The 26,460-nt window shown below is 37.0% G+C and overlaps 1 long non-coding RNA gene across 1 annotated transcript in view; it reads left to right on the top strand.

Moving 5' to 3' along the window:
* The first annotated feature begins 6,963 nt into the window (after positions 1–6,963).
* LOC143690280 (uncharacterized) overlaps positions 6,964–26,460 on the top strand; it is a 48,355-nt gene continuing 28,858 nt past the window's right edge. The window contains exon 1 of the long non-coding RNA XR_013179102.1: positions 6,964–7,107. This is a non-coding gene — a long non-coding RNA (uncharacterized LOC143690280). The remainder of the gene's footprint in view (positions 7,108–26,460) is intronic.

Genomic DNA, 26,460 nt, shown 5'->3' with positions numbered 1-26,460 from the left:
TTTTAGATGGTCTCTTCTCAGCAGTATGAGGCATGATAAATAAAAGAGGCTGTCATCTAAATGTAATAGCACTGCCCAATCTCATGGCCAAGTGTGCCAACCATCCATTAATTAAAAAAAAAAGTTGTATGTTGTAATGTTTCTCTACTAATGAGTTAATCATATTTTTAGAAATCATGAAAATGTGTAGACGCTGATGTCACTGTACTTTGGCTTTGCTAAGGATGCCTATTGTGAACAACTTTGTTTCTTCCCTTGGCTCTGTGCCACTTCTCTGCCATTCTCTCCCTCCCTTCACCATGCACAAGCACTCTAGATCATAGGGAAAATATGCCTTTAGTGGTCTAAAATTGCTTTCTCCATTGCTGACTAAGTTAGGTTCCCACTATGTAATTTCAAAGGCCTCTGTATTTTTCTTCCATGGCTTTTCTTATGAATTTAGTGAAAAAATTATCAATTACTATTTGAAGCTGATATGCACCCCAGAAAAAATTATGCTCTTAAAGCTAATCCATTCCTGTAGGTGTAGACCTATAAGTAAGACCTTTTGATTAGGTGATTTTGGATGAGGTATGCCACAGGTGGGTCTAATCCTCTTGTGCAGCCCTTTAAAGAAACTTGAAGGAGAAAAAAAAAGACACAGAGAAGCTCAGAGAGAAAAGCCAGAGAAGCTGAGTAAGGACACATAGAAACAGAGAGAAACTACAGAATCGGGGAGGAGGCCATTGAAGCCAGAAAGAAGCTAGAAACAAGGAGACCTGGGAGAGACCAGGAGACATCACCACTGTGTCTTGCCATGTGACAGAGGAGTCTCAGATCACCAGTAGCTGGTCTTCAGAGAGAAAGCATCACTTGCTGATGTCTTGATTTGGACATTTCACAGCCTCAGAGCTCTAAGCTTGTAAATTAATAAATTGCCATTGTAAAATCCAATCCATTTCTAGTATATTGTGTTTCGTCAGCTTTAGCAAACTAAAACAATGACTAACTTCATATCTGTCTTCTCTGCTTGAATCTGGCTTGTTTTTTTTCTTTTTTTCACCTCTGCTTCTCTAGCACCAAGAATAGTGCCAGGCATGCAAGAAATGTACATACGCACACACATACACACACACACAAACTCATACACATATTGAATGATGGATTCTTATCTCCCAGTTAACCTTGTATCACTGGCCACTGGATGCTTTTGAATGGAAGAATATGTAGTAAGCCTTTATTATTTGCTCACTTAATTCAGCTTAGCTGAAATAAAAATGGAGCCAGGGACTTCTACTTTCTCTCCAATATGCAAAAATATACAATTTTAACCCCACCCAAGAAAAATCCTGATCGAGCTTATTAGAATACCTTCTCTCTCATCCACAATTTGAAAAAGCAATCAAAAGATCCTCTTCTTTTGTTTTTGTTTGCTTGTTTGTTTTAAATTATTCTTTTCTTTTAATTAAGGAATAGCTCTCTCTTTGAATGATACTCTCCCTTTTTTCTGATGCAGCTCCTAGGTCTCTGCCCCACTACAGAATCACAATATTTCAAGTATTGACACTTTAGCAAGAACCTCAGGAAAGACAAACTTTCTCAGAACCATAGGTGAATGGTTAAGGCATGAATGGGAACCGTGTTTCCAGTTCTAATTAGTATTTCCAAGTCTAGTATTCTATTGTGTTGCATTCTTTTTTGATTTCTTTTATCAGTGGTCATAAGTACTTAATGGGCAGGAGGGTGCTTCCTAAGACAGATTGCCAAAGCTGTCCTTTCCTTCTTCTCTTCCTCAGAAGCTTTAGTTTTTGGTAAACCATATGCAATTCCTTTAAGCAGTCACTCAAGAACACACAAATAGTACGCTCTGGGGTATTCTTCAGTTTAGGGCAAAGTTGTGACCTAGAAGGCTGGGCACTTGGCTTTAATGACATGGCATAGCCAGGCTTATGGAAGAGGAAAGTAACCAGAAATAATATACTTTGGTAAGTACCTAAAATTTCTTAGCATTCTACCCACAAATATAAGTTCTTCTTTAGAGAATATAGTAAAGTTTATCATTTCATGGACGTATCTATTTAACTTGCAATATGGAACCTATTTGAAAAATGAAGACTCAAAAATGATTTTATCACTTGCTGCCAAAAAATCTAATACCACCATCTTCCATTTATTTAGCAGGAAGGAAAGAAAGTCATGGAGCATTTTAATTAAAAAAATCCATAAATGCAGATTGGGGGCCTATTCACCTTGAAGCTCCAAGGATGAGCAGCAACACTTCATCTCCTGCTTCCTGGAGTTTTCAAGCCTAAAAGTGATGATTCCAAAATTTCTGGTCTTGAAATAATCATAGGAGAAAGAAAAAGTTCCTACCTATTTTGGTCTGAAGAAATTTATGGATTCTCATAGTACTAAGATGGAAGTATACTTTTTCTTCCTGGCACTATCACAGAGTATACTACACTTGCTTACATACGAACAAAAAATCACTAATCAATTCTAATGCATAAAAAGATTTTTGGTTATTTGGGGATGGTGAATTAAGCTAATAAAGAATAATGAATATCTTTACTGGATCAAACTATGAATCAATCTTAATTCAAACGAACTCCTTTCTCTAAGACGACTTCACATATTTCATACCTTTGAAATTTAAAAAATTTGAGGTCAACCATTCTCCAGTTACTTCCAATTTAGCTGACCTAGAGAGACATCTATTTATACTTCCCTCTTTGCTTTTTTTGTTTTTCAGAACACAAAAGCAAAGAAAATTCCCTGATTAAGATGACCAGATTCCATTTTTCTAGCCAAGATTATTTCAGTTTTGGACAATCTGGGCCAACGGACTTTAATTCTAAGCAAATTCATAAACATCCACAAACTGGTTTTACTGTCTAGAAATTATCTTATTTCATATTGTTTGCATAATGAGGTTATTCTGTATCCCACATGTTCAGAAAACTAATACGGCACCTTTTATGTACTTTATCTTAGTGCATGCTCAAAAAAGTCTTGTAAGTCAATATTGTTATCTTTTGTTTTCAGATAAAGAAACTGAAGGAAGCTCAGAGCTGACAAATTAGGCAGGAACTGCCAGTAGCATCTCCAGGAAGCCTCCTTCCCTGCTTCTTTATTTAATAGAATGCTGATTTTGTTGAGGTTGGCAATGTTCCTCTCTAAAAGTATTTCTCAGACTCCTTAGCAAATAAGGGTAGCCATGTGATGATATTTTGGAACAATGAGATATAAATGAATTTGATGGAAGGGATTTCTGGGAAAACACCTTTAATGAGAAACAGACTCATCTGTTACTAGTATCCTTTTTGCTCTCGGCACTTTCCTCTTTGCCCTTCCAGAAATGAAGACCCATGGACCCAAACTCCAACAGCCATCTTGAGTAACTTAGGAGAAAAGCCAAGAAAATCAGCCCTTGACACACTGGCTGCCAATTTCTGAATTTCTTGCTATGAGAGAGTGACATAATACCTATCTTGCTTAAGCTGCTGTTTCTAGGATTACCCATTAGGAACTCCTAAACCCTGACGAACCTTGAACTTTTATATCCATTGACAAACCCAATGCCCATAGGTATAGGGATTGTTTAATTTCTTCTGATTGTACATTAAGTAGACAAAAGTTGACTAACCAAAGTAGTATTTAAGGACTTATTTCCAGTGATAGAAATAGCCCTAAGAACCATTTAGTACCCTAAATGGGCACTAAATATTTATTTTTTTGCCACTAAATGGCAAAAAAAAAAAATACATTCTTTACCAGGTCATACTTTGTTGTATGATGCATTCATCAAATATTCTTGAATTCTAACTCTCAACAATGTATGATCTGGAGACCAAGGACAGAAAACATGACTGCTGCCAAGAAGTACACAGTCTAAGCAGGTAAATATTTTAAATACTTCAAAGAAATAGTATAATTGTGATAAATGCTATGAAAGTATTATGTTATAAATGTGTATTATGTTATTATTAACATACTATTAAAAGTATTATGTTACAAATATATTATGTTATAAATGCATAAATTATGACAATGCATAATGAGGAAACCTATTTCAGTCTTCAGGGTCAAAGAAGGCTTTGAGAGTAGATGACATTTATGCTGACTTCTGAAAAATGAATATGGATTATCCAGGCAAGTAGGAGGGTGAGGGGCATTTCAGGAAATAAGAAATAACATGCGTAAATGCCCTGGAGTTTAATAAAGGCCAGAAAAGTATGTCTAATATGTAGGTCCTTTAGGCCGTGCCAAGGATTTTGGACTTTATCATGAAAGCACTGGAAACAATAGAAGACTTGTAAATGGTAAAAAGATATAACAAATAACATTTGTATTAAAAAGAAAGATACTCTGCAAGAGGCATTTTAAAATGGCTAGGAGGGAGACGAAGAACTAGTTATTAATAATAATCTTATTAAGATGGCATTGCAGTAGCTTAGATAAAATACTTTGGAGAATTAGAATATGGTGGTGGTAGAGGAGTTGGAAAGAAGTTGACACATTCCGTTAGTATTCTGGATCTAATGACTGATTGGATGACAGAGGGATAAAAATGAATAGTTTAAGAATGACTCCCTTGTTTCTGGAGTAAACCACTGAGTGGATGTTGTCACTAAATACCAAGCTAGAGAATGCAGAAGGAAATATTTTTTTAGGGGAAGTGCATTAGTACATTTTATTAAGTTTGTGTTTTGTACAACACATCCAAGTGAAGATATTGAGTTGGCAATTGATTATGAAAGAAAGCTCAAGAGAGGTCTGGGATGGAACTCTAACTGTGGATCTGGCCAAACATTTGTATATGTTTGTTGCCACACTTCCTATTCTTTTGTTTCTAGAAAAGCAGTTCTTTGTCCTACCAACAAGTAGTTTTCTGTTCTAATCAGAATTAGATAGACCATCGTATCATTACCCTTCTGTTTGCCTTAGTTACTTCTCTCGGCAATTCCAAATGACTGAATTAGAAAGCCAACCTTTCAGAAAGCTCCATCATCACTGAGAATTACCTCTTACTCTTCTAATCTGTTAGAATAATAATAATAAAAAGATAGTATCAAGGATTTAGTGGGCACATAAATGTACCAAGCACTGTTATATTCTTTGCATATCTAATTTCTAATCATCTCAACAATTCTACAAAGAAGCATTTTCAACATTTTGAAGTGAAGAAACTGAGACTCAGAGAGGCCACCTTGGTCAAGGTCATCTTCTGGGGGAGCAGAAAACTTTCCTCCAGTCCTGGGCCTCTTGAATTCCCACAGGGACCCTAAGTATTTCATTGAGTATCTGATAATATTTCATGCTATTGATGGAAACTAGGACCAGCCCTTCCTAAATCAGCCCAAATACTACTGACAAATCTTCTAAAGGTGTTTGAGAGTGTTGAACTTCTACCAGCTATCTGTAGAGATAAGATAGAAGTCGTGTTTGCAATGCAGCCAAGTGACCAGATCATATGTCTATACCCTTCATTTGCCTTTGCAAGGGAAATTAACTTTATAAACTAATATGTCAAAATAGGCCTCAAAAATCCATTTGCTATAGTAAAGAGCTCAACAGAAATTAATTTAGGGTAAATTTGATGAATGATAACTCAATGTCTACAGAAATAGCAAAGCACTCTGTTCATACTGGGAGAAACAGGTTCCAATTCAGTACTCACTGAAAACAAGAATTTGCCACATGAATAAGAGGTATGGATGAGTTAATTTACTAATTTTATTTTTATTTTGTAAAGTTGTACTCTTCAGATTTTGCTCATTTTGAACGTGTGGTAAGGCTTAAGGTGAATTTAATCCTTCTTAGTAAGAACCTTTTTTTAAGCACAGGATACAAATTAATGATGAAAACTATATACATAAAAATTCTTAATACTGAGAAGTGAAACTAGACATATTCTTAAATACTTTATACATATCCATTTTCATAAATATTTCTTGCAGATTATTTTACCTGTCAAAATAGATCTTCAAAAATTATCACTTTTAAATTAAAAATAGACTCTAATAATGTTCTAGTACAGAAATAATAAACACTCATTATAGAAATTTGGGAGACACCAAAACATGTAAGAACAAGTAAAATCTTATAATATTTCCAAACATGTCTTTTTCATTGTGTAATTGTAATTGGAAGATCCATACATTTTGTGTTTTGATAGCCTTGCACGAGTGATATCATAGTTGTGAAAAGTTCCACATGACATTATCAAATAGTTTTGCAACATCTTATCAGTTCAACACAAATATCATGACATATCCATAATATATGAACTTTAAACTAGAAGAAAAAGAACTTGATCCAAAAACCATTTACATTAGCACCACAGCAGTGGGCAAGCCTTTTTGAAAACAAAAAGTATAGCTCTAATTATCCAGTCCCATCAATCCCCTTTTGCCCCATAACATTTTTTCTCTTGTGATACCTTCAAATGTTTTCTATTTCATTCTCATCAAAATAATACCAACATCATTCTAAAATATACATTTATACGGCATATCCCTTATACTCAGTTATTCCAGAGTACCCAATTATTGTGAGAAGAATAATGATCCTCCAAAGAGGTCCATGTCCTAATTCCCAGAACCTGTAGATCTTATATGTAGGAGAGGCTTTGCATTTGTGATTAAGGGTACAAATTATGAGATGGTGTGATTATCCTGGATTATCTAGGTAGGCCTAATAAAATAGCATGAGTTCTTAAAAGTAGAAAATCTTTCCTGGCTGAATTATACATGTGAGGTGGAGGAAGGAGGAGAGGCTTGAAGAAAGAAATAGACTCAACTCATCATTGGTAGCTTTAAAGATCAAGGAAGGGATGACTATGGGTTGAACTGTGTCTTATTATTATTAAGATATATTCAAGTCTTAACCCATAGAATTTATGAATGTGACCTTATTTGGAAATAGTGCTTACAAAAGTAATCAAGTTACTATGAGATTACAGTGGATTAGGGTGGACCCTAATCCAATGACTGCTGTTATTGGGAGACAGGCAGAGAACACTCAAAGAAACATAGGCCATATGAAAATGGAGACAGAGATTGGAGTGATGTAGCTACAAGCCAAAGAATGCCAAGGATGATGACAACCAATAGAAACCAGGAACAGGCAAGGAAGGATTCGTCTCTAGAGCCTTTTGAGAGAGGTTGTTAACACCTTAGTGTCAGACTTCAGGCATCCAGAACTGTAAGAGAATAGATTTCTGTTATTTTGACCACCCAGTTTGTGGTACATTGTTACGGAAGCCCTAGGAAACTAATATGGGGGGTGTGAACCAAGGAATCTATGTGGCCTCTAAAAGCTGGGATTAGCCCTTAAGTGACACCAGCAAGGAAACAAGGACCTCAGACTTGTCCCTGAAATGACACAAAGAACTGAATTTTGCCAATACCTGAATAAGCAAGGAAACTGATTCATTCCTAGAGCCTCCAGAAAGGAATGTAGTCCTGCTGACACCATGATTTTAGCCTGGTGAGACCATGGTGAACTTCTGATCTACAGAACTATAATCAATCTGTATTGTTTAAGCCACTAAGTCTGTGGTAATTGTTGTGGAAGCAATGGAAAACTAATACCCTCAAGAACCGTGTAAAATTGGCTGAGACTTCCTCACTAAATAGTTATATTTCTTATTATCCAGATGAAGCATTGTACAGTCATTACTGAAGACCGTTCAATTAATATTGAGACTTTTGGTCATTGCAAGACTTTCCACATGCATTTATTATTTTCTAGAGTCTTTAAACACTTTTAAGCCCCTATTGTTTCATATCACTTTATAACTCATCACCATTTAATTCACTTATTTAATTCAATATCCTTCCAAGATTAAATAGGATTTTCAAATCTTTATTATCACAGTGGGGGTGAGGGGACTGGTAAGGGGATGAGAATTATGGTTGTGGTAGGGGGCACTTCTAGGAAATAAAAAGTCATAAAACAGTAGAATTTTAGTAGAGGAGCACAGCAGAAGGATTAATAATTCAGATTCTATACATGACCTTGAGCTAGTATAGCTATTATGAGATATTAAATGGGAAAGCATATCATAACCCCTAAACCAAATACATTAATTTGGCCTCCTTACCATTTACTTCTCTCAAACAGGTATAATACAGTAAATTACAGTATGTTATTTACTCCATTGGGTTATTTCACTCTTTTTTTTTTTTTTTTTTTTTACATGGGCGGGCACGGGGAAATGAACCTGGGTCCTCCGGCATGGCAGGCAAGCATTTTTGCCTGCTGAGCCACCGTGGCCCGGGTTATTTCACTCTTAACATAAAGGCTTAGTCAACTCATGGCTCTTTTGTGATGTCTCAATTTGCCTTGCCCTGGCAAATTTGACATGTAAACAGGGAGAAGATACTTAACTTTTCCCGGACTCCATTTAACTTACTTACCTCCATGCAACCACAGTAAGTATTAGAAGTTTCAAGATGGACCTGAATGACTTCATTTGTTTAAAAAGGCACAAAAACAAATAGCTTATCTTTATCTGTGTCATTTAGGGTTTGGTCAGGAAATTGAACTCCAAGTATGAAGGGTTTTAAAATATGGAAGTAGAGATTTCTAAATATTGAAAGGGCTGAGGGATCAAAGGTGAGGAAAGCCATTACCAATGACATCAGCTTACAGTAACATCATGGATAGTTTTCAAACACTAGCCAGGAAGATGCTGCAAATCTCAGGAAACTGCCAGAGTCTCCCACCAACTATCTCAGCCTGCAGAACTAAGGCAAATGACTCTTAAGGTGCTGTAGATTTTAAGTCCAGCTGCCTCAGCCTGAAGCAGTTGATTACAGGAGATCCACTGGAACTGCTGCAAACTTCAAGTCCATTTTCCTTTCAATAATCTGCCACAAGTGCCACCAGAGTATAATGGCTTCTACTGATCTTCTACTTCCAGTGAGTGTCTCTCATTGGCAGGAAATGGAATTCAGAGAACTAGATTCCAGGAAATGTAGTTCTATGAGACCATAGAAGGGGTGTTGTTGTTAGGTTGACAACAGACAATAGAACACATTGTTTTATGGAGTTGTTGAAGAAGCCAAAGTCCTCTAATATTCCTGATATAAGTCTTCTCATTAAAGCATCATTATTATGGAAAGTGGGAAGATAGCAGAATAGGATAGGCCAAGTTCAACCCTGCTACAAGGAACAGCTAGAGAAGTGACAGAAAAATGACTGGGACAGCGATTCCAAGGTTCAAATGACCTGAGAGGGTCTTCTACACCACACAGGGAGATCTTGGATGAAAACACCGAGGAATTAAAGTACAGAGAATGAAAGACCACACAGCTAATACAAGGAGCCTAACGTATGCTTTTCCAAGCATGGGCCTGGAGCCCTCAGGACTGCACCGACAGGCAGAAGGGGATGAAGAAGTAAGCCAAGCCACACTCCTTGAATGCCCAACAAACATGCACCCTCATGCGCCACACCCCACCCGTGCCCCATGCACTTGAACCACATCACCCTGTGCCCAAAGGACCCCACCCCATCCCTCAGTAATCCACAAACCCACACCAGCACACATAAGCCATGCCCCCCAGCACACAAAACAACTCCATTCCACTCACCCTGCATGTATACACATGCATGTCTGTACCCTGCCTGCCCGCCCCACAACTGGATACATGCACACCACCACCCCCACTCTGCTCCAATTCCCATTCCTTGAATCCCAGACCAGGATTCCCACAACATGAGCACCCATGCTGTGCTAATGCACCTGCCTCCATGCACTTGCACTCTGTTCAACTGCACCCTGTGCACCAGCATAACCCCCACGATCTGCGTTCTGTGACACCCTGCCTCCCTGTTCCCCATCCTGTACCCTGTCCCTGTACTCTGAAACCTTTCTGAGCTACATCTTGTCCCATAGCCCTTGTGCCACACTCCCACAAATCTATGGCCTGTACCCCATATCCCCAAACACCAGTATAACACCCATGCCCCATGCCCCACCACTGTATCACTGCCCCACAACCTGCACCTTGCCCCATGATCGTCCTACAAATACAAAACCTTACCAAACTAACCCTATCAAGATAATTAAATACCTTGAAGTCAACAGATAATCACAAAGCATATGAAGAAGCACTCAGATACTGCCCAACCTAATGTCCAAATTACAATACCAGAATAGACACAGGCTTTGGAATCACTAATCAAAGGTCTTCATGAAACTCTACTAAATAAATTCACTGGATTGGCTAATGACATAAAGGAGATTAAGAAAACACTAGAAAACCATAAAGAAGAATTTGAAAGAACAAATAAAAACATAGCAGATATCACAGAGATGAAAGTTACTGCAGATCAAATAAAAATATGCTAGACAGACACAACAGTAGATTTGAAGAGCAGAAGAAAGAATAAGCAGCCCAGAGGACAGGACAATTGGTTCCAAATGTACAAAAGAAAAAAATGGCAAAATAAATGAGAAAAATGTGAATTGGATCTCAGAGAATTGATAGATAACAAAAAGTGCAAAAATATAAGAATCATTGGTGTCCCAGAAGGAGAAGATAAAATTAAAGGGTTAGGAATAGTAGTTGAGGAGATAATGGGGGAAAACTTCCCAACTCTTATAAAAGACATAAATATGCAAATCAAAGAAGCCCAGCAAACCCCAAACAGAATAAATTCAAATAGGTCTACTTCAAGAACATACTAATCAGTCTGTCAAATGTTAAAAAGAAAAGAAAATCTAAAAAGCGGCAAGAGAAAAGCAATCTACCACAATAAAAGGAAACCACATAAGACTGAATTTGGACTACTCCACAGGCACCACTGTAGCATGAAGTGGTATGAGGTATTTAAGATCCTGAAAGAGAAAGACTTCCAGCCAAGAATTCTGTGCCCAACCAAATTGTGCTTCTAAAGTGAGGGCATGATTAAAATTTCCAATGACAGACAAAAGCTGAGAGAATTTGTCAGCAAGAGCTCAACCTTAGAAGAAATACTAAAGGTAGTTTTATCAGCTGAAAAAAATACAGGGCAGGGAGGCCTGGAGGAGGGCACAAAATTCAAGAGTACCAGTAAGGGTAACTTAAAGGATGAAAATAGAAAGAGGGAAAAGAATAGATATATCTGACAAATGAAATCCAAAGGATAAGAAAGTAGATTTTAAAAATGCCTTTACAGTAATAACTTTGAATGTTAATGGACTATACTCACCAATGAAAAGATACAGATTGGCAGAATCAATTAAGAAATATGCCCCAACTTTATGGTGCTTACAAGATTCATCTTAGGCCAAAGGATACAAATTGATTTAAAGTGAAGAGATGGAAAAAGATGTTTTGGGAAGTTGTAACCAAAAGAAAGCAGAAATAACTATATTAATATCAGACAAAATAGACTTTAAAGAAGTCATAAGAGAAAATGAAGGACACTTTATGTTATTAAAAGGAATAATTCACCAAGGAGAAATATCAATCAGATATGTTTATGCTCCCAATCAAGTAGCTCCAAATACATGAGGCGAACATTGGCAAAACTGAAGAGGGCAATAGATATTTCAATAATAATAGCGGGAGACTTTAATACAACTCTCTCTTTTATAGATAGAACAACCAGATGATCAACAAGGAAATAGAAAACTTAAATAATTTTATAAATGAATTAAGCTTAACAGACTCATAAAGATTGCTGAACCCCCAAACAACTGGATATACATTCTTCTCTAGTGTCCATTGAACATTCTCCGGGATATATCGTATGCTGAGGCACAAAACAGGTCTCTATAAATTTAAAAGGTTTGAAATCATTCAAAGCACTTTCTCTGATCACAACGGAATGAAGCTGGAAATCATTAACCACTAAAGAACCAGAACTTTCACAAATACAAGAAAATTAAATAATGCACTCCTAAAGGAAAAGTAGGTCAGAGGAAATTGCTAGAGAAATTGGTAAAAATCTGGAGACAGATGAAAATTAGAACATGTCATATCAGAACTTATGGGATGCTTAAAGTCAGTGCTGAGAATGAAATTTATTGTCCTAAATACCTATATTTTAAAAAAAGAGCAAAAATCAAGGACTTCTCAGTTCACCTGGGGGAACTAGAGAAAGAATAGCAAACTAACCCCAAAGCAAATAGAATAAGAGAAATAACAAAGATTAAAGTAGAAGAAAATGTTTTAGAGGGAAAAAAAAGAATAGAAATAAATAAAAAATAAAAAAAAACAGAAGTTGGTCCTTTGATAAAATCAATAAAATAATGGATCCCTAGCTAGGCTGACAAAGAAAAAAAAGAGAAGATGAAAATAAACAAAATCAGAAATGAGAAGGGGGTCATTACCACAGACCCTGAAGAAATAAAAATATCATGAGAGTATGCTATGAACAATTATTACCAACAAACTAGACAACTTCTATGAAATGGCCAGATTCCTAGAAAGACATAAATGAGTTACACTGACTTATGAAGAAATTAAAGATCTAGGCAACTAATCACAAGTAAAAAGATTTAATCAGTCATCAAAAATCTTCCTGCAAAGAAAAGCCCAGGGCCTGATGGCTTTACAGGGAAATTTTATCAAACATTCCAAAAGGAACTAGCACCAATCTCCTCAAACACTACAAAAAAATTGAGGGAAAAAGAATACTGTCTAACTCATTTTATGAAGCTAACATCACTCTTGTGCCAAAACTAGGTAAAGACTAAAAAAGGAAAACTACAGGCTAATCTCCCTAATGAATATAGATGCAAAAATTCTCAATAAAGTACTAGCAAGTAGAATCCAATGGCACATTAAAGGAATTATACACCAAAACCAAGGAGGTTTATACCAGAAATGCAAGGGTAGTCCAATACAAGAAAATCAATAAATGCAATACAGCACATTAACAAATAAAAGGGAAAAAAAAAACAAACATGGTAATCTTGACTGAAAAAAGCATTCAACAAAATTCAATATCCTTCTCTAATGAACACACTTCTAAAGGTAGAGATCAAAGGAAATATTCTCAATATGATAAAGGACATATATGAAAAACCTATAGTAAGCATCATACTCAATGATAAGAGACTGAAAGCCTTTCCCATATGGTTGTGAATGAGACAGGGATGCCCTCTGTCACTACTGCTATTCAACTTTGTACTAGAAGTCCTAGCTGGCGCAATCAGGCAGTGAAAAGAGATAAAAAGCACCCAAATTGGAAAACAAGAAGTACAACTTTCATTATTTGCAGATGGCATGATACTGTACTTGAAAAATCCTGAGAAATCTATGACAGAGCTTCTTGACCAAATAAACAAATTCAATGAAGTGGCAGGATATAAGATTAATATGCAAAAATAAGTAATGTTTCTATAAACAAGTAATGGCATAACTGAGGAGATAATTAAGGAAAAAATCCATTCAAAATAGTAACTAAGAATAAAGTGAGGTATGGAATTTAGTTTGTCCTCCAGAACAGTTTGTAAATAGCCAGGAATGGTACAGAACAACTGCTAGGGGAACATCAGTGACCAGACCACAGCACACAACAGTCTAGACCAGGTGGATAAGTTGAGATCCCATGCAGAACTGTAAGTCTCCTTAGCCATAGAGGCCAGTGCAACACCCCATGGGCATAGGAGGCTTGTTCTCAAGGGGAAAAGAAGCAGAGTTTACTAACAACAAGGATTTAGCTCATTCAAGATCTAATTGTGTAATTAACAAATTCTGAGTACTGGAAACAGGCTCCCAGCACAGATAAACCTGGAATAAGTACTAAGGGAACTGGGAGTTTTTGCCCCAGCAGAAAGAGAATGGGGATGATGGGAAAAAAATAGAAGAGACTTTCTGAGATGGTCAGCACAAAATACTGGAAAAGGGCTGAATCTCAAGAAAAGGGGATACATAGAGCCAGAAGATACATACAGCCATTGACCCAATTCAAGCTCTTGTTCAACAAACCCAAGGAGTGGGTGTTTGGCTCTGAAAAGCTTTTTTTCTTTTTTACTTCTTAAATAGCTCATTAGATAGATCTTAAACACTCTCAGGCTTGAACACTGCCTTAGACAAGGGCAGAACTAAAACTTGTCTGAGAGACAAAGCATAATTACTTTCAGGTCTATCAATAGGAAAATCTGAATGGGGTCTATAATACCTGAGGAGACCTTCCTCAAAAAAAAAAAAAAAGGACTCCATAAAGGCAGGGCAAAAATAGATAAAAAAGAGCTGAAAAGTTCTGATCAGTTAAACACAACCTATGCTAGAGGTTTAGAATAAGTTGAACTGAATGTCAAAGAACAGATAAAGAACAAAGCCATCCAGCAAGAAAATCCAAGATAAAAGAGTGAAAACAATCTACAAAAGAATAACCTAATTAAGGAAAGCAAATGCCTAGACATCAGTAAAAACAATGAGGTATACTGGGAAAATCAAAGCTATGGCCCAGTCAAAGGAACAAATTAACACTTCAAATAAGATATAGGAGTTGAAACAACTAGTTCAGGATATTTGAACTGACATGGAATATCTCATCAAAAATCAAATCAACAGTGTGAGAGGATATTAAAAAAGAAATTGGGTAACAACAATTACTCAAAAGCTTGAAAAAACAAATTGCAAAACTTATAGGGATGAAAGGCACAACACAAAAGATGGGGAAAAAAGCAATGGAAACCTAAAACAAAAGATTTGAGGAGACAGAAGAAAGGATTCATGAACTAGAGGACTGTACATCTGAAATATGACACACAAAATAAAATATAGGGAAAAGAATAGAAAAATATGAGTAGGGTTGAGGGAATTGAATGCCAATGTGAAGCACATGAATATGCATGTTGTGGGTGTCCCAGAAGGGGAAGAGAAGGGAAAAGGAGGAAAAAGACTACTAGAAGAAATAAGCACTGAAAATTGCCCACCTCTTATGAAAGGCATAAAATTGCAGATCTAAGAAGTGTAGCATACCCAAAACAGAATAGATCCAAATAGAATACTCTAAGACACTTATTAATCAGATTGTCAAATGTCAAAGACAGAGAATTTTGAAAACAGCAAGAGAAAAACATTCCATCACATGTAAGGGAAACTCAATCAGAATATGTGTGGATAGCTCAGCAAGAATCCATGGAAGTGAGAAGGCAGTGGTGTGATATATTTAAAATTCTAAAATAGAAAAACTGCCAACCAAGAATTTTATACCCAGAAAAACTATCCTTCAAAAATGAGGAGAAGATTTAAATATTTTCAGACAAATAATCACTAGGAGAATTTGTGACTGAGAGACCAGCTCTGCAAGAAATTGTAAAGGGAGAACTAAAGGCAGATATGAAAAGACAGAAGAGAGACATCTGGAGATGAGTGTAGAAATGAAGACTACAGGTAAAGGTGAAAAGAGAAAAAAAGTAAAATACAAAGTGGTAGAAGAAAGTACTGCCTTTACAGTAAAGTAGTCAATGTTAATGGATTAAATTATTCAATCAAAAGACATAGACTGGCAGAATAGGTTTAAAAAAAAAACAGGAAAACAGGGTTCATCTATATGCTATCTAAAGGAGGTTCACTTTAGACCCAAGGACAAAATACTTTGAAAGTGAATGGTTAGGAGAAGATATTTCATACAAAAAACAATCAGAAAGGAGCAGAAATATCTATACTGATATCTGACAAAGTAGACTTCAAATGTAAAACAATTAAAAGAGACAAGGAAGAAGGACAATATGTATAAATAAAAGGACCAATTCAACAGGAAGACATAACAACCACACATATTTAGGCACTGAGTAAGAGTGCTCCAAAATACATGAGGCAAACACTGACAATAATGAAGGGTGCAGTAGACACCTCTCCAATCAATGTATAAAAACTCAATTCCCTGCACTCATTGATGGATAAAAACTTTTGAAGGAAAATCAATAAAGAAAAAGAGATGTTGAATAATATGGTAAGTGAACTAGATTTAACAGACATTTAGAGAACATTACACCCTGCAATAGCATGATACGCATTCTTCTCAAGTGATCACAGATCATTCCCAAGGATTGTTGGGTTACGAAGCAATTCTCAATAAATTTAAAAAGATTGAAATCATGCAAAACATTTTCTCAGATCATAATGGAATGAAGTTTGAAAATCAATAACAGGGAGAGGGGCAGAAAATTCATGAATATATGGGTGCTAAACAACACACTCTTAAACAACCAGTGGTTCAAGGAAGAAATTATGGGAAATCAGCAAATATCTCAAGGCAAGTGAAAAAGAAAATACAATATATGAAAATTTATGAGATGCAGTAAAGGTGGTTCTCAGAAGGAAATTTGTTGCCTTAAATGCCTATATTTAAAAAAAAAGCAAGGAATTAACTGTTCATTTGGAAGAACTAGAGAAAAAGCAGCAAACTAATCCCAAAGGGGGAAAAAAAGGAAAGAAATAATGAGGATTAGAGCAGAAATAAATGAAATTGAGAACATGAGAACAATCAAGAAAATTAACAAAACCAGGAATCAGTTCTTTGAGAAAATCAATAAAATGGATGGACTCTTTGCTAATTTGGCCAAAAAAAAAGAGAGAGGATGCAAATAAATAAAATTAGAAATAGAAGAGGAGACACAATCACTGACCCTGCAGAAATAAAAGAGGTAATGAGAGGACATTGTTCCAGTCTGCCAAAGCTACCAGAATGCAACACACCAGAGATGGATTGGATTTTAATAATAGGGGATTTATTTAGTTAGAAATTGTTCTAGTTTGCCAGCTGCCAGAATGCAACACATCAGAGATGGATTGGATTTTAATAAAAGGGGATTTATTTCATTAGTTCTTCAGAGGAAAGGCAGCTAACTTTCAACTGAGGTTCTTTCTTTTGTGGGAAGACACAGGGTGATCTCTGCTGGCCTTCTCTCTAGGCCTCTGGGTTCCAACAACTTTCCCTGGGGTGATTTCTTCCTGCATCTCCAAAGGTCTGGACTGAGCTGCAAGTGCTGAGATGAGGTATGCTGAACTGCTTTTGTTGTACTACATTGAGTCGCTCATTTAAGCACCAGCCAATTAAATCAAACATTGCAGCAGGCATGCCTCCTAGCTGACTGTAGATGTAATCAATAACAGATGAAGTTCACATGCCATTGGTTCATGTCCACAGCAATAGAACTAGGCACCTTCACCCGGCCAAGTTGACACCTGAATCTAACTACCACAGAAATGTATAGTTCTCCAAAGGAAAGTGTGCTGGTTTGAAAGGAAGTATGCCCCCTAAGAAAAGCCATGTTTTGATATAAATCCCATTTCATAAAGGTAGAATAATCTCTATTCAATACTGTATGTTTGAAACTGTAATGAGATCATCTCCCTAGGTGATGTGATTTAGTCAAGAATGGTTGTTAAACTGGATTAGGGGATGACATGTCTCCACCCATTTGGGTGGGTCTTGATTGGTTTCTGAAGTCCTATAAAAGAGGAAATATTTTGGAGAATGAGAGATTCGGAGAGAGCAGAGAGACAACATTATGAAGCAGAGAGTCCACCAGCCAGTGACCTTTGGAGATGAAGAGGGAAAATGCCTCCCGGGAGCTTCATGAAACCGGAAGCCAGGAGAGAAAGCTAGCAGATGATGCTGTATTCACCATGTGCCCTTCCAGCTGAGAGAGACACCCTGACTGTGTTCACCATGTGCCTTCTAACCTAAGAGAGAGACCCTGAACTTCATTGGCCTTCTTGAACCAAGCTATCTTTCCTTGGATGCCTTTGATTGGACATTTCTATAGACTTGTTTTAATTGGGGCATTTTCTCAGCCTTAGGACTGTAAACTAGCAACTCATCAAATTCCCCTTGTTAAAAGGGGAATTTGTTTCTGGTATATTGCATTCCAGCAGCTAGCAAACTAGAACAGATTTTGGTACCAAGAGTGGGGTGCTGCTGTTGCAGTTTTCAAATGCCAAACATGTTGGAGCAGCTTTTTAAATGGATAAAGGGAAGAATCTGGAGGAGTTGTGAGAAGCTTGATAGAGAAGGCCTAGAATGCTTTGGAGAGACTGTTGGTAGAAATATGGACTCTAAAGATACCTCTGACCAGGTTCTAGACAGAAATGAGGCAGGTGTTATTAAAGACTGGAAGGAAGGTGATCCTTGTTTTAAAATAGCAGATAATCTGGCAAAATTGACTAGTGACTTTGGCTGGAAGGCAGATTGTAAAAGCCATGAACTTGGATATTTAGGATTTACTTTAGAGATCTACAAATTAAATGTCAAAAGGGCAGTCTGGTTTCTCCTTGCAGCTTATAGTGAAATGTGAGAGGAGAGAGAGATAAGCTGAAAACTGAACTCTTGAGTACAAAGAAACCAGGAATTGATGTCCTAGAAAATTCTGGGCTTCCAGGAAAGGAGACCCCAGAGAATAGAGCCCTGTGTGTGGATTTAAACAAATGTGGAACCAGCCAGCCATTTCAGAGAAAGTCAGGATCGGACATAGAGTTATCCAGGAAGGATTTGTGGAAACTCCTTATGTCTGATGGGCATGATTCAAGGCTATTGCATAGAAAGCCAATGACAGTGCTGTGGGACCTGTATAGACAGAGCTGCTGCCAGTCTGGACTGAGGGGTTCAGAGAAGGGACACATTGGAGGAAAAATAACTTCAGAGGCAAAACCGTGGAGGCTGAGATCTGAAGTCAAGAAGCCTCGGGCCAGGAGACCGGACCCACCCAAGCCCATGGATAGGGTGAGTTTGCCCCAAAGGCAGAGGATGGGCCTTCCACTTCATTGCAGTAGAAGAGTCATGCTGCCTCAGGCCTTGGAGAAGGTGAAGCACATTCCTTGGGGTTTGGGGAGAGCCTGGCTGCCATCACGTGGAGGGGTTGAGCGTGTGTCCCGGAGATGGCAGAGAGCTCGGGTGTGGCCCCAATGCTTGGAGAGGGTGAAGCCGAGAGAAAGGTGGTCTCCCCAGTTTCCCCCAAGGTTGCATTCAGAGAGAGGCAGGTGTAGGCATTTGGAAAGGGTGGGACTGCTGCTTTCTAAAGTCCTGAGGATAAATGACTCTCAGACTTTGAAATCTAATGGACTTTGCCATGAAGGTTTTTGAAACTGTATGGGTCCAGTGACCCCTTTGTTCCTTCCTCCCTATGGAAATATGTATATGTATCTTATAATAGTTCCTCCTTTGTATTTTGGCAGCAAATAACTTGTTATGAGTTTTCAAAGGTCCAGAGCAAATGGAGAGAATTTTGCCTTAGGACAGATCATGCCTGTAACCGACTTGATGAGATTTTATACTGTCTCTAATTTTGTACTTCATTTGTATTGCTACTGAAAGGTTTAAGGTTTCTGATATTGTTATGAAATTAATGTATTTTGCATGCGGGAGAAACATGTCTTTTTTAGGGGCCAGAGGGTGGAATGTGCTGGTTTGAAAGGAAGTATGCTCCCTAGGAAAAGCCATGTTTTGATATAAATCCCATTTCTGGGAGCTAACTTTCATTTGAGGTTCTCTTTAACATGGGAGGGCACAAGGCGATCTCTGCTGGCCTTTTCTCCAGGCTTCTGGGTTCCAACAGCTTTTCCTGGGGTGATTCCTTTCTGCATCTCCAAAGGTCTTGGCTGAGCTGTGAGTGCTAAGATAAGACATGCTGAGCTGCTTGGGCAGTGCTTCATTGAGTTCTCTCTTTTAAGCTTCCATGAATTAAATTAAACATCACTCATTGAGGAAGGCACTCCCCTTAGAGACTGCAGATGTAATCAGCCATAGATGAGTTTCACAGCTAATGATTCAAATTCACAGCAACAGAACTAGACACTCATTGAGGAAGGCACTCCCCTTAGAGACTGCAGATGTAATCAGCCATAGATGAGTTTCACAGCTAATGATTCAAATCCACAGCAACAGAACTAAACACCATCATGTTGCCAAGTTGATGCTTGAACCTAACTACCACAGACACTATGAGAAACTATATGCTGGTAAACTGGATACATAGATGAAAATGAACAACTTCTTAGAAAGGCGTGAACAAATAAAATTGACTCAAGAAGAAATAGATGGCATCACAACATAATGAAAGGAGATTGATTCAGTCATCAAGAAGTTCCCCAAAAAATGAAGTCCTGGACCAGCTGACTTTACATGTTAATTCTACCAAACACTCTGGAAAGAATTAGTACCAATCCTGCTCAACTCAAAAAAAAATTGAAGAGGAGGGAACACTACTTTACTCATTCTATGAAACCAACATCACCCTAATACCAAAGCCAGACAAAGATACTCCAAAAAAAAAATTATAGACCAATTCTTTAAATGAATATAGATGTAAAAATCCTTAACAAAACACTTGCAAATTGAATCCAGCAGCACAGTAAAAGAATTATTCAACATGAACAAGTGGGATTTATTCCAGGTATGCAAGGCTGGGCCACATAAGAAAATAAATTAATATAACACACTATATCAACAAATCAAAGTGGATAAACACATGATTATCTCAAATGATGCAGAAAAGGCATTTGACAAAATTTAACATCCTTTCTTGATGAAAACACTTCAAAAGATAGGAATAGAAGGGAACTTTTTCAACATGATAAAAAAAGGACTATATGAAAAACCCACAGCTAACATCATTCTTAATTGAGAAAGAATGAAATCTTTCCCTCCAAGATCAGGAACAAGACAAGGATGCCCACTGTCACCATTGTTATCCAACATCGTGCTGGAAGTTCTAGCCAGAGCAGTCAGACAAGAAAAAGAAATGAATGACATCAGAATTGGAAAGGAAGAAGTAAAATTCTCACTGTTTGCAAGTGACACGATACTATATGTTGAAATCACTGTTTGCAGGTGACATGATACTATATGCTGAAAATCCCAAAAAATCTACAGCAAAGTTACTAATAAATGAGTACAGCAAAGTGACAGGGTACAAGATTAATGCCCCAAATCAGTAATGTTTTTATATGCTAGTGATTAGTGATCTGAAGAGGAAATCAAGAAAAAAATCCCATTTACAATAGTAAACAAAAGAATAAAATATTTAGGAATAAATTTAAATAAGGATATAAAATACCTATACACAGGAAACTATGAGAAATTGCTAAAAGAAATCATGGTAGACCAAAATAAATTAAAAAGTATACATGTTCATGGATTGGAAGACCAAATATAGTTAAGATGTCAATTCTAACCAAACTGACTTATAGATTCAATGCAATACCAATTAAAACCCCAACAACTTACCTTGAAGAAATAGAAAAATCAAAAATCAAATTTATTTGGAAGTGCAGTGTGCCCCAAATAGCTAAAAATATTTTGAAAAAGAAAAATGAAGTAAGAGGTCTCACACTTCCTGACTTTAAAGCATATTATGACATTGCAGGGGTCAAAACAGGATGATACTGGCATAAAGATAGATATACTGACCAATGGAATTGAATTGAGTGTTCAGAAATAGATCCTATCATCTTTGGACAACTGAGATTTGATGAAGCAGTCAAGCCAACCCATCTGGGACAGAGTAGCCTCCTCAATAAACGGTGTTTGTAGAATTGGATATCCATATGCAAAGGAATGAAAGAGGACCCATATTTCACATCATATACAAAACTTAATTAAAAATAAATCAAAGATCTAAACATTAGAGCTAATACCATAAAACTTTTAGAAGAAAATATCTTATAAATCTTGTAATAGGAAGTGGTTTCCAAGACCTTACACCCAAAGCCCAAACATTAAAAAGAGAAATAGATCAATGGGATCACCTCAAAATTAAATACTTTTGTGCACCAAACAGCATTGTCAGAAAAGTAAAAAAGACAGCCTATGCAATGGGAGACAGCATTTTGAAACCACAGATCAGATAAGAGTTTAGTATCCAGAATATATAAAGAGATTCTTCAACTCAACAACAAAAAGACAAACAGCCCAATTAAAAAATGGACAAAATACATGGACAGACACTTCTTGAAAGAGGAAATACAAATGGCAATGGCATGTATCAAAAAAATAAAAAATAAAAACAGAAAATGACAAGTGCTGGAGAGGATGTGAAGAAAGAGGCACACTGGTTGGAATGTAAAATGGTACAACCACTCTGGAAGACAGTTTTGGAGTTCCCAGGAAGGTACGTATAGAATTGCCATATGAGTCAGCAATCTCATTGCTAGGTACATATTCAAAGGAACTGAAGGCAAGGACACAAATGAACGTTTGTACACCAATATTTATAGTAACATTGTTTGTGTTTGCCAAGGGATGGAAAGAGTCCAAATTCCCATCAAGAGATGAGTGGCTAAACAAGCTGTGGTATATACAAATGATGGGATATTACACAGCTGTAAGACAGAATAAAGTCATGAAGCATGTGACAACATGGATGAATCTTGAGGACATTATGCTGAGTAAAATTAGCTAGAAACAAAAGGAGAAATACTGTATGGTCTCACTAGGATGAACGAATATTAATGAGTGAACTTTGAAAGTTGAAGTTAAGAATACAGGTTATTAGGAAATTAACATTGGGTAGAGAGTGGGCATTTGGTGGCATGGACTACATATTGCGTGACAGGACTGATTGTAAAAATTCAGAAATGGATAGCATAATACTACCTAATTGTAGGACAATAATGTAAGTATTGAATGAAGCAGGAAGTGAGTAGGATTGAGGGAGAAGGGCTGTGGGATGTGTGAAACCAGAAGTAAAGATAGAAGATAAACACAGAAAAGGTACAATTTAGGAATGTCTAGAGTGGACAACGATGGTGATTAAATGTACAAATATAAAAATGTTTTTGCTTTAGGGAGAACAAATAAAAGTCAACATTGCAAGGTGTTGAAAATGGATGGTGTAAGGAAAAAGTACAATCAATTCATGCTAGGGACTAAGGTCAACAGTAACATTGCAATATGCTTTCAATGAATGTAACAAAGGCATTATGTATGCCGAAAGTAAATGTCAACAGGTGGGGGTGGGTATAGGGGATGGGTATGGATTCTTTTTGGAAGAAAAAGGAAGGTATTCATATAGATTATGGTGGTGATGGCATGTCTATTTACTTAGGTTGGATTGTATCATGTGTACATGAAACTGTTTAAAAAATGAAGAGAGAGATCACCTGCCACATAGGAGACCTGGTTTGATTCCCGGTCCATGCACCTCCCCCGCAAAAAAACAAACAAGCAAAACAAACAAAAATTCAACAAATGGTGCTGCAACAATGGGGTACTCACATGGAAAAATAATTAAATGTGACCCTGCCATATAACATACAAAAACAAAAAAAAAGAGAGAAACAAGTGCTAGAGGAAATGTGGAAAGAGATGTACCTATTCACTGGTGGTAGGGAAGCTGAGAGCTGCAGCCTCTTGGAGGGCAGTGTGGTGGTTCCATAGGAGGTCAGGGGTGGGTTGCCATATAATCCTGAAACCGTGTTGCTTAATATATACGTGGAGTTGTTGAGTGTGGGGATTCAAATGGACATTTGCACACTTGTGTTTTATGGCGGCAGTATTTGTGATTCGCAATGGATGGAAGTGACCTAAGGGTATAATGACTGAGGAATGGAAGATAGAACAGGTGTATACTTACCATGGACTACTGACCTGCCACCAGAAAGAATGAAGTTGTGAGGCATGCAACTAGGTGAATGAACCTTAAAGACTCCATTTTGAATGAAATGTCAAAAGCAAAAAGATAAATGTTATCATGCCTCACTCATATGGACTAACTATAATATAAAAACTTGGTGAATTGAAGTCGAGAGCATGGGTTATCAGGTTGAGACCTATTGTAAAGGGTCCTATATTGTAAGCTCTTACAGCAGTCACATATATTTAGGAGATGTAACTGTTATTTCTAAATTCTGAGATACTGACCTGTTAGTATATAACCTAGTCATTCCCAGAAACTTCAGGTGTTTATGTGACACCTGAACTCAGAGTTAGAGCTCTGAAGCTATTAAAGTCAACCCTACCCCATATAGGAACTGTTTAAAAAGTTGTAAAAGGGATCAGACTTCGAGCAGAGATATGGAGGAACTGATCTGGATAGAACCGTGGTAGAAAAGAATACAAGATAAAGTATAATAAAACCCATATTTTATAACTTAAACTTCTGTGTGAAACCAAAGGGAGAAATGTCTATTTGGTGTAACATTTATATTTTGGGTAGCGCATTACCTAATTTAACTTGTATGGTCAGTTCAGTTGAACACCATGAGTACATGGAATCTTGAATAGGGAATGAGATCTCCTTGGCTTGTTCAGGTTAATGTGATGTCCTGACATATCCCAGAGAAATTTGGGCGTGAATAAAGAAGTATTTGCAAAGTCTGCTTGAGGGACTATGGAAAAAGGAGGAAATATTCAACTTCCCCATTTGGAGAATTCCTGATATTGTTGCATACAGTGGGGACAACCAAATCAATAGATCAGCCCTTGATCTTAGGATTCACTCCTATGAAACTTATTTCTGCAAAGGATAGACTAAGCCTACTTAGAATTATGCCAAAGAGTCACTCTCAGAGAACTTCTTCTGTTGCTCAGATGTAGCTCTCTCTGTAAGCCAACTTGGCAGGTGAACTCACTGCCCTCCCTGCCTACATAGGATTTGAGTCCCAGGAGTATAAGTCTCCCTGGCAATGTAGGACAGAACTTTTAGGATTTGCTGGAGCCTGGCATCATGGGATTGAGAAAGCCTTCTTGACCAATAGTGGGAAAAATGAAATGAGACAGAATAAAGTTTCAGTGAAAGAGATTTCAAACACAGTTCAGAGGTTATCTGGATATTGTTCTTATGTATTATATAGACACATCCCTTTTTAGTTTATGGTGTGTTGGAGTGGCTGCAGGGAAGTACATGAGTTTCACTGTTGTTGAGCTGTTACAGTAGCCTTGATTCTGGAAGATGATTGCATAATGATATAGCGTGTATATTGTGACTGTGTGAATGTGAAAACCTTCTGTCTATTGCTCCTTTAATTCAGGATACAGACAGATAAGTAAACAATATGGATAAAAAATAAATAACAGGGGTAATAAGGGGTATAATAAATTGGGTAGGTTGAAATACTAGTGGTAAATGAGAGGGAAGGGTAAGGTATATGGAATATATGAGTTTTTCCTTTTTTCATTTTATTTCTCTTTCTAGAGTGGTGTAAATATTCTAAAAATGATCATGGTGATGAATATACAACTATGTGATGATATTGTCAGCCTTTCATTGTACACCATGTATTGCATGTATGTGTGTAAAAATTTGTCATTAAAAGTATTTTTAAAAAAGGAGAAAAGAATGACATACTAGGAATAAACCTAACCAGGGATGTAAAGAATCTGTACACAGAAAACTACATAACATTACTAAAAGAAATGAAAAATCTAAATGGGGGAAAGACATTCCCCACTCACGGATAGGAAGGTTAAATGAAGTTAAGATGTCAATTCACTCCAGTCTGATCTACAGATTCAATGCAATACTAATCAAAGTTCCATCAACCTACTTTGAAAACTTGTAAAAGCTAGTTGTCAAATTCATTTGGAAGGGAAAGAGAGTTCAAATCACTAAAAAAATTTCCTAAAAAAGAACAAAGAGGGAGGGTTAACACTTCCTGATTTTAAAGCTTACTATAAAGCCACAGTGGTCAAAACAGCATGATACAGGCACAAAGATAGAAATATTAAACAATATGATTGAATCGAAAATGTGGAAATAGACCATCAAATCTATGGTCAACTGATCTTTAACAAAGCCCCCATATCCACTGAACTGGAACAAAATAGCCTTTTCAATAAATGGGCATGGGAGAGCTGGATATCAATAGCTCAAAGAATGAAAGAGGACCCTTACCTTACACTGTATGCAAAAATTAACTCAAAGTGAATCAAAGACCTAAATATTAGAGCCAGCACCATAAAACTCCTGTAAGAAAATATAGGGAAACATCTTCAAGAACTAGTCATAGGAATTAGCTTCTTAAACTTTATACCCAAAGTACAAGCAACAAAAGAAAAAAACAGATAAATGGGAACTCCTCAAAATCAAATGCTTTTGTGCCTCAAAAATCTTTGTCTGAAAGGTGAAAAAGCAACCGATAATAGGAAAATGTACTTGGAAATCATTTGTCAGGTAAAGGTTTTATATTGTGTATACATAAAGAAATCATACAACTCAACAACAGAAGAAGAAATAACCCAAGAATAAAATGGGCTAAAGATATGAATAGACATTTTTATGATGAGCAGATACAGATGGTGCAAAAGCCCATGAACAGATGTTCATTTTCATTAGTCATAAGGGAAATTCAGATAAAGACCACAATGAAATTCCACCTCATCATACATATAAGAATGGTTGGTGTTAAACAAACAGGAAACTACAAATGATGGAAAGAATGTTGAAAAATTGGAACTCTTATATACTGCTGGTGGGAACGTATGATGGTACAGCCACTACAGAAGACAGTTTAGTGGCTCCTTAAAAAACTATATATCGAGTTGTCCTGTGACCCAGCAATACCACTACTCGGTATAGATTCAGAA

The sequence above is a fragment of the Tamandua tetradactyla genome, chromosome 7 (assembly GCF_023851605.1).
Source record: "Tamandua tetradactyla isolate mTamTet1 chromosome 7, mTamTet1.pri, whole genome shotgun sequence".
Lineage (NCBI taxonomy): Eukaryota > Metazoa > Chordata > Mammalia > Pilosa > Myrmecophagidae > Tamandua > Tamandua tetradactyla.
Note: the sequence above shows the minus strand (reverse complement) of the source record. Positions and strands in the feature narration are given on the sequence as shown.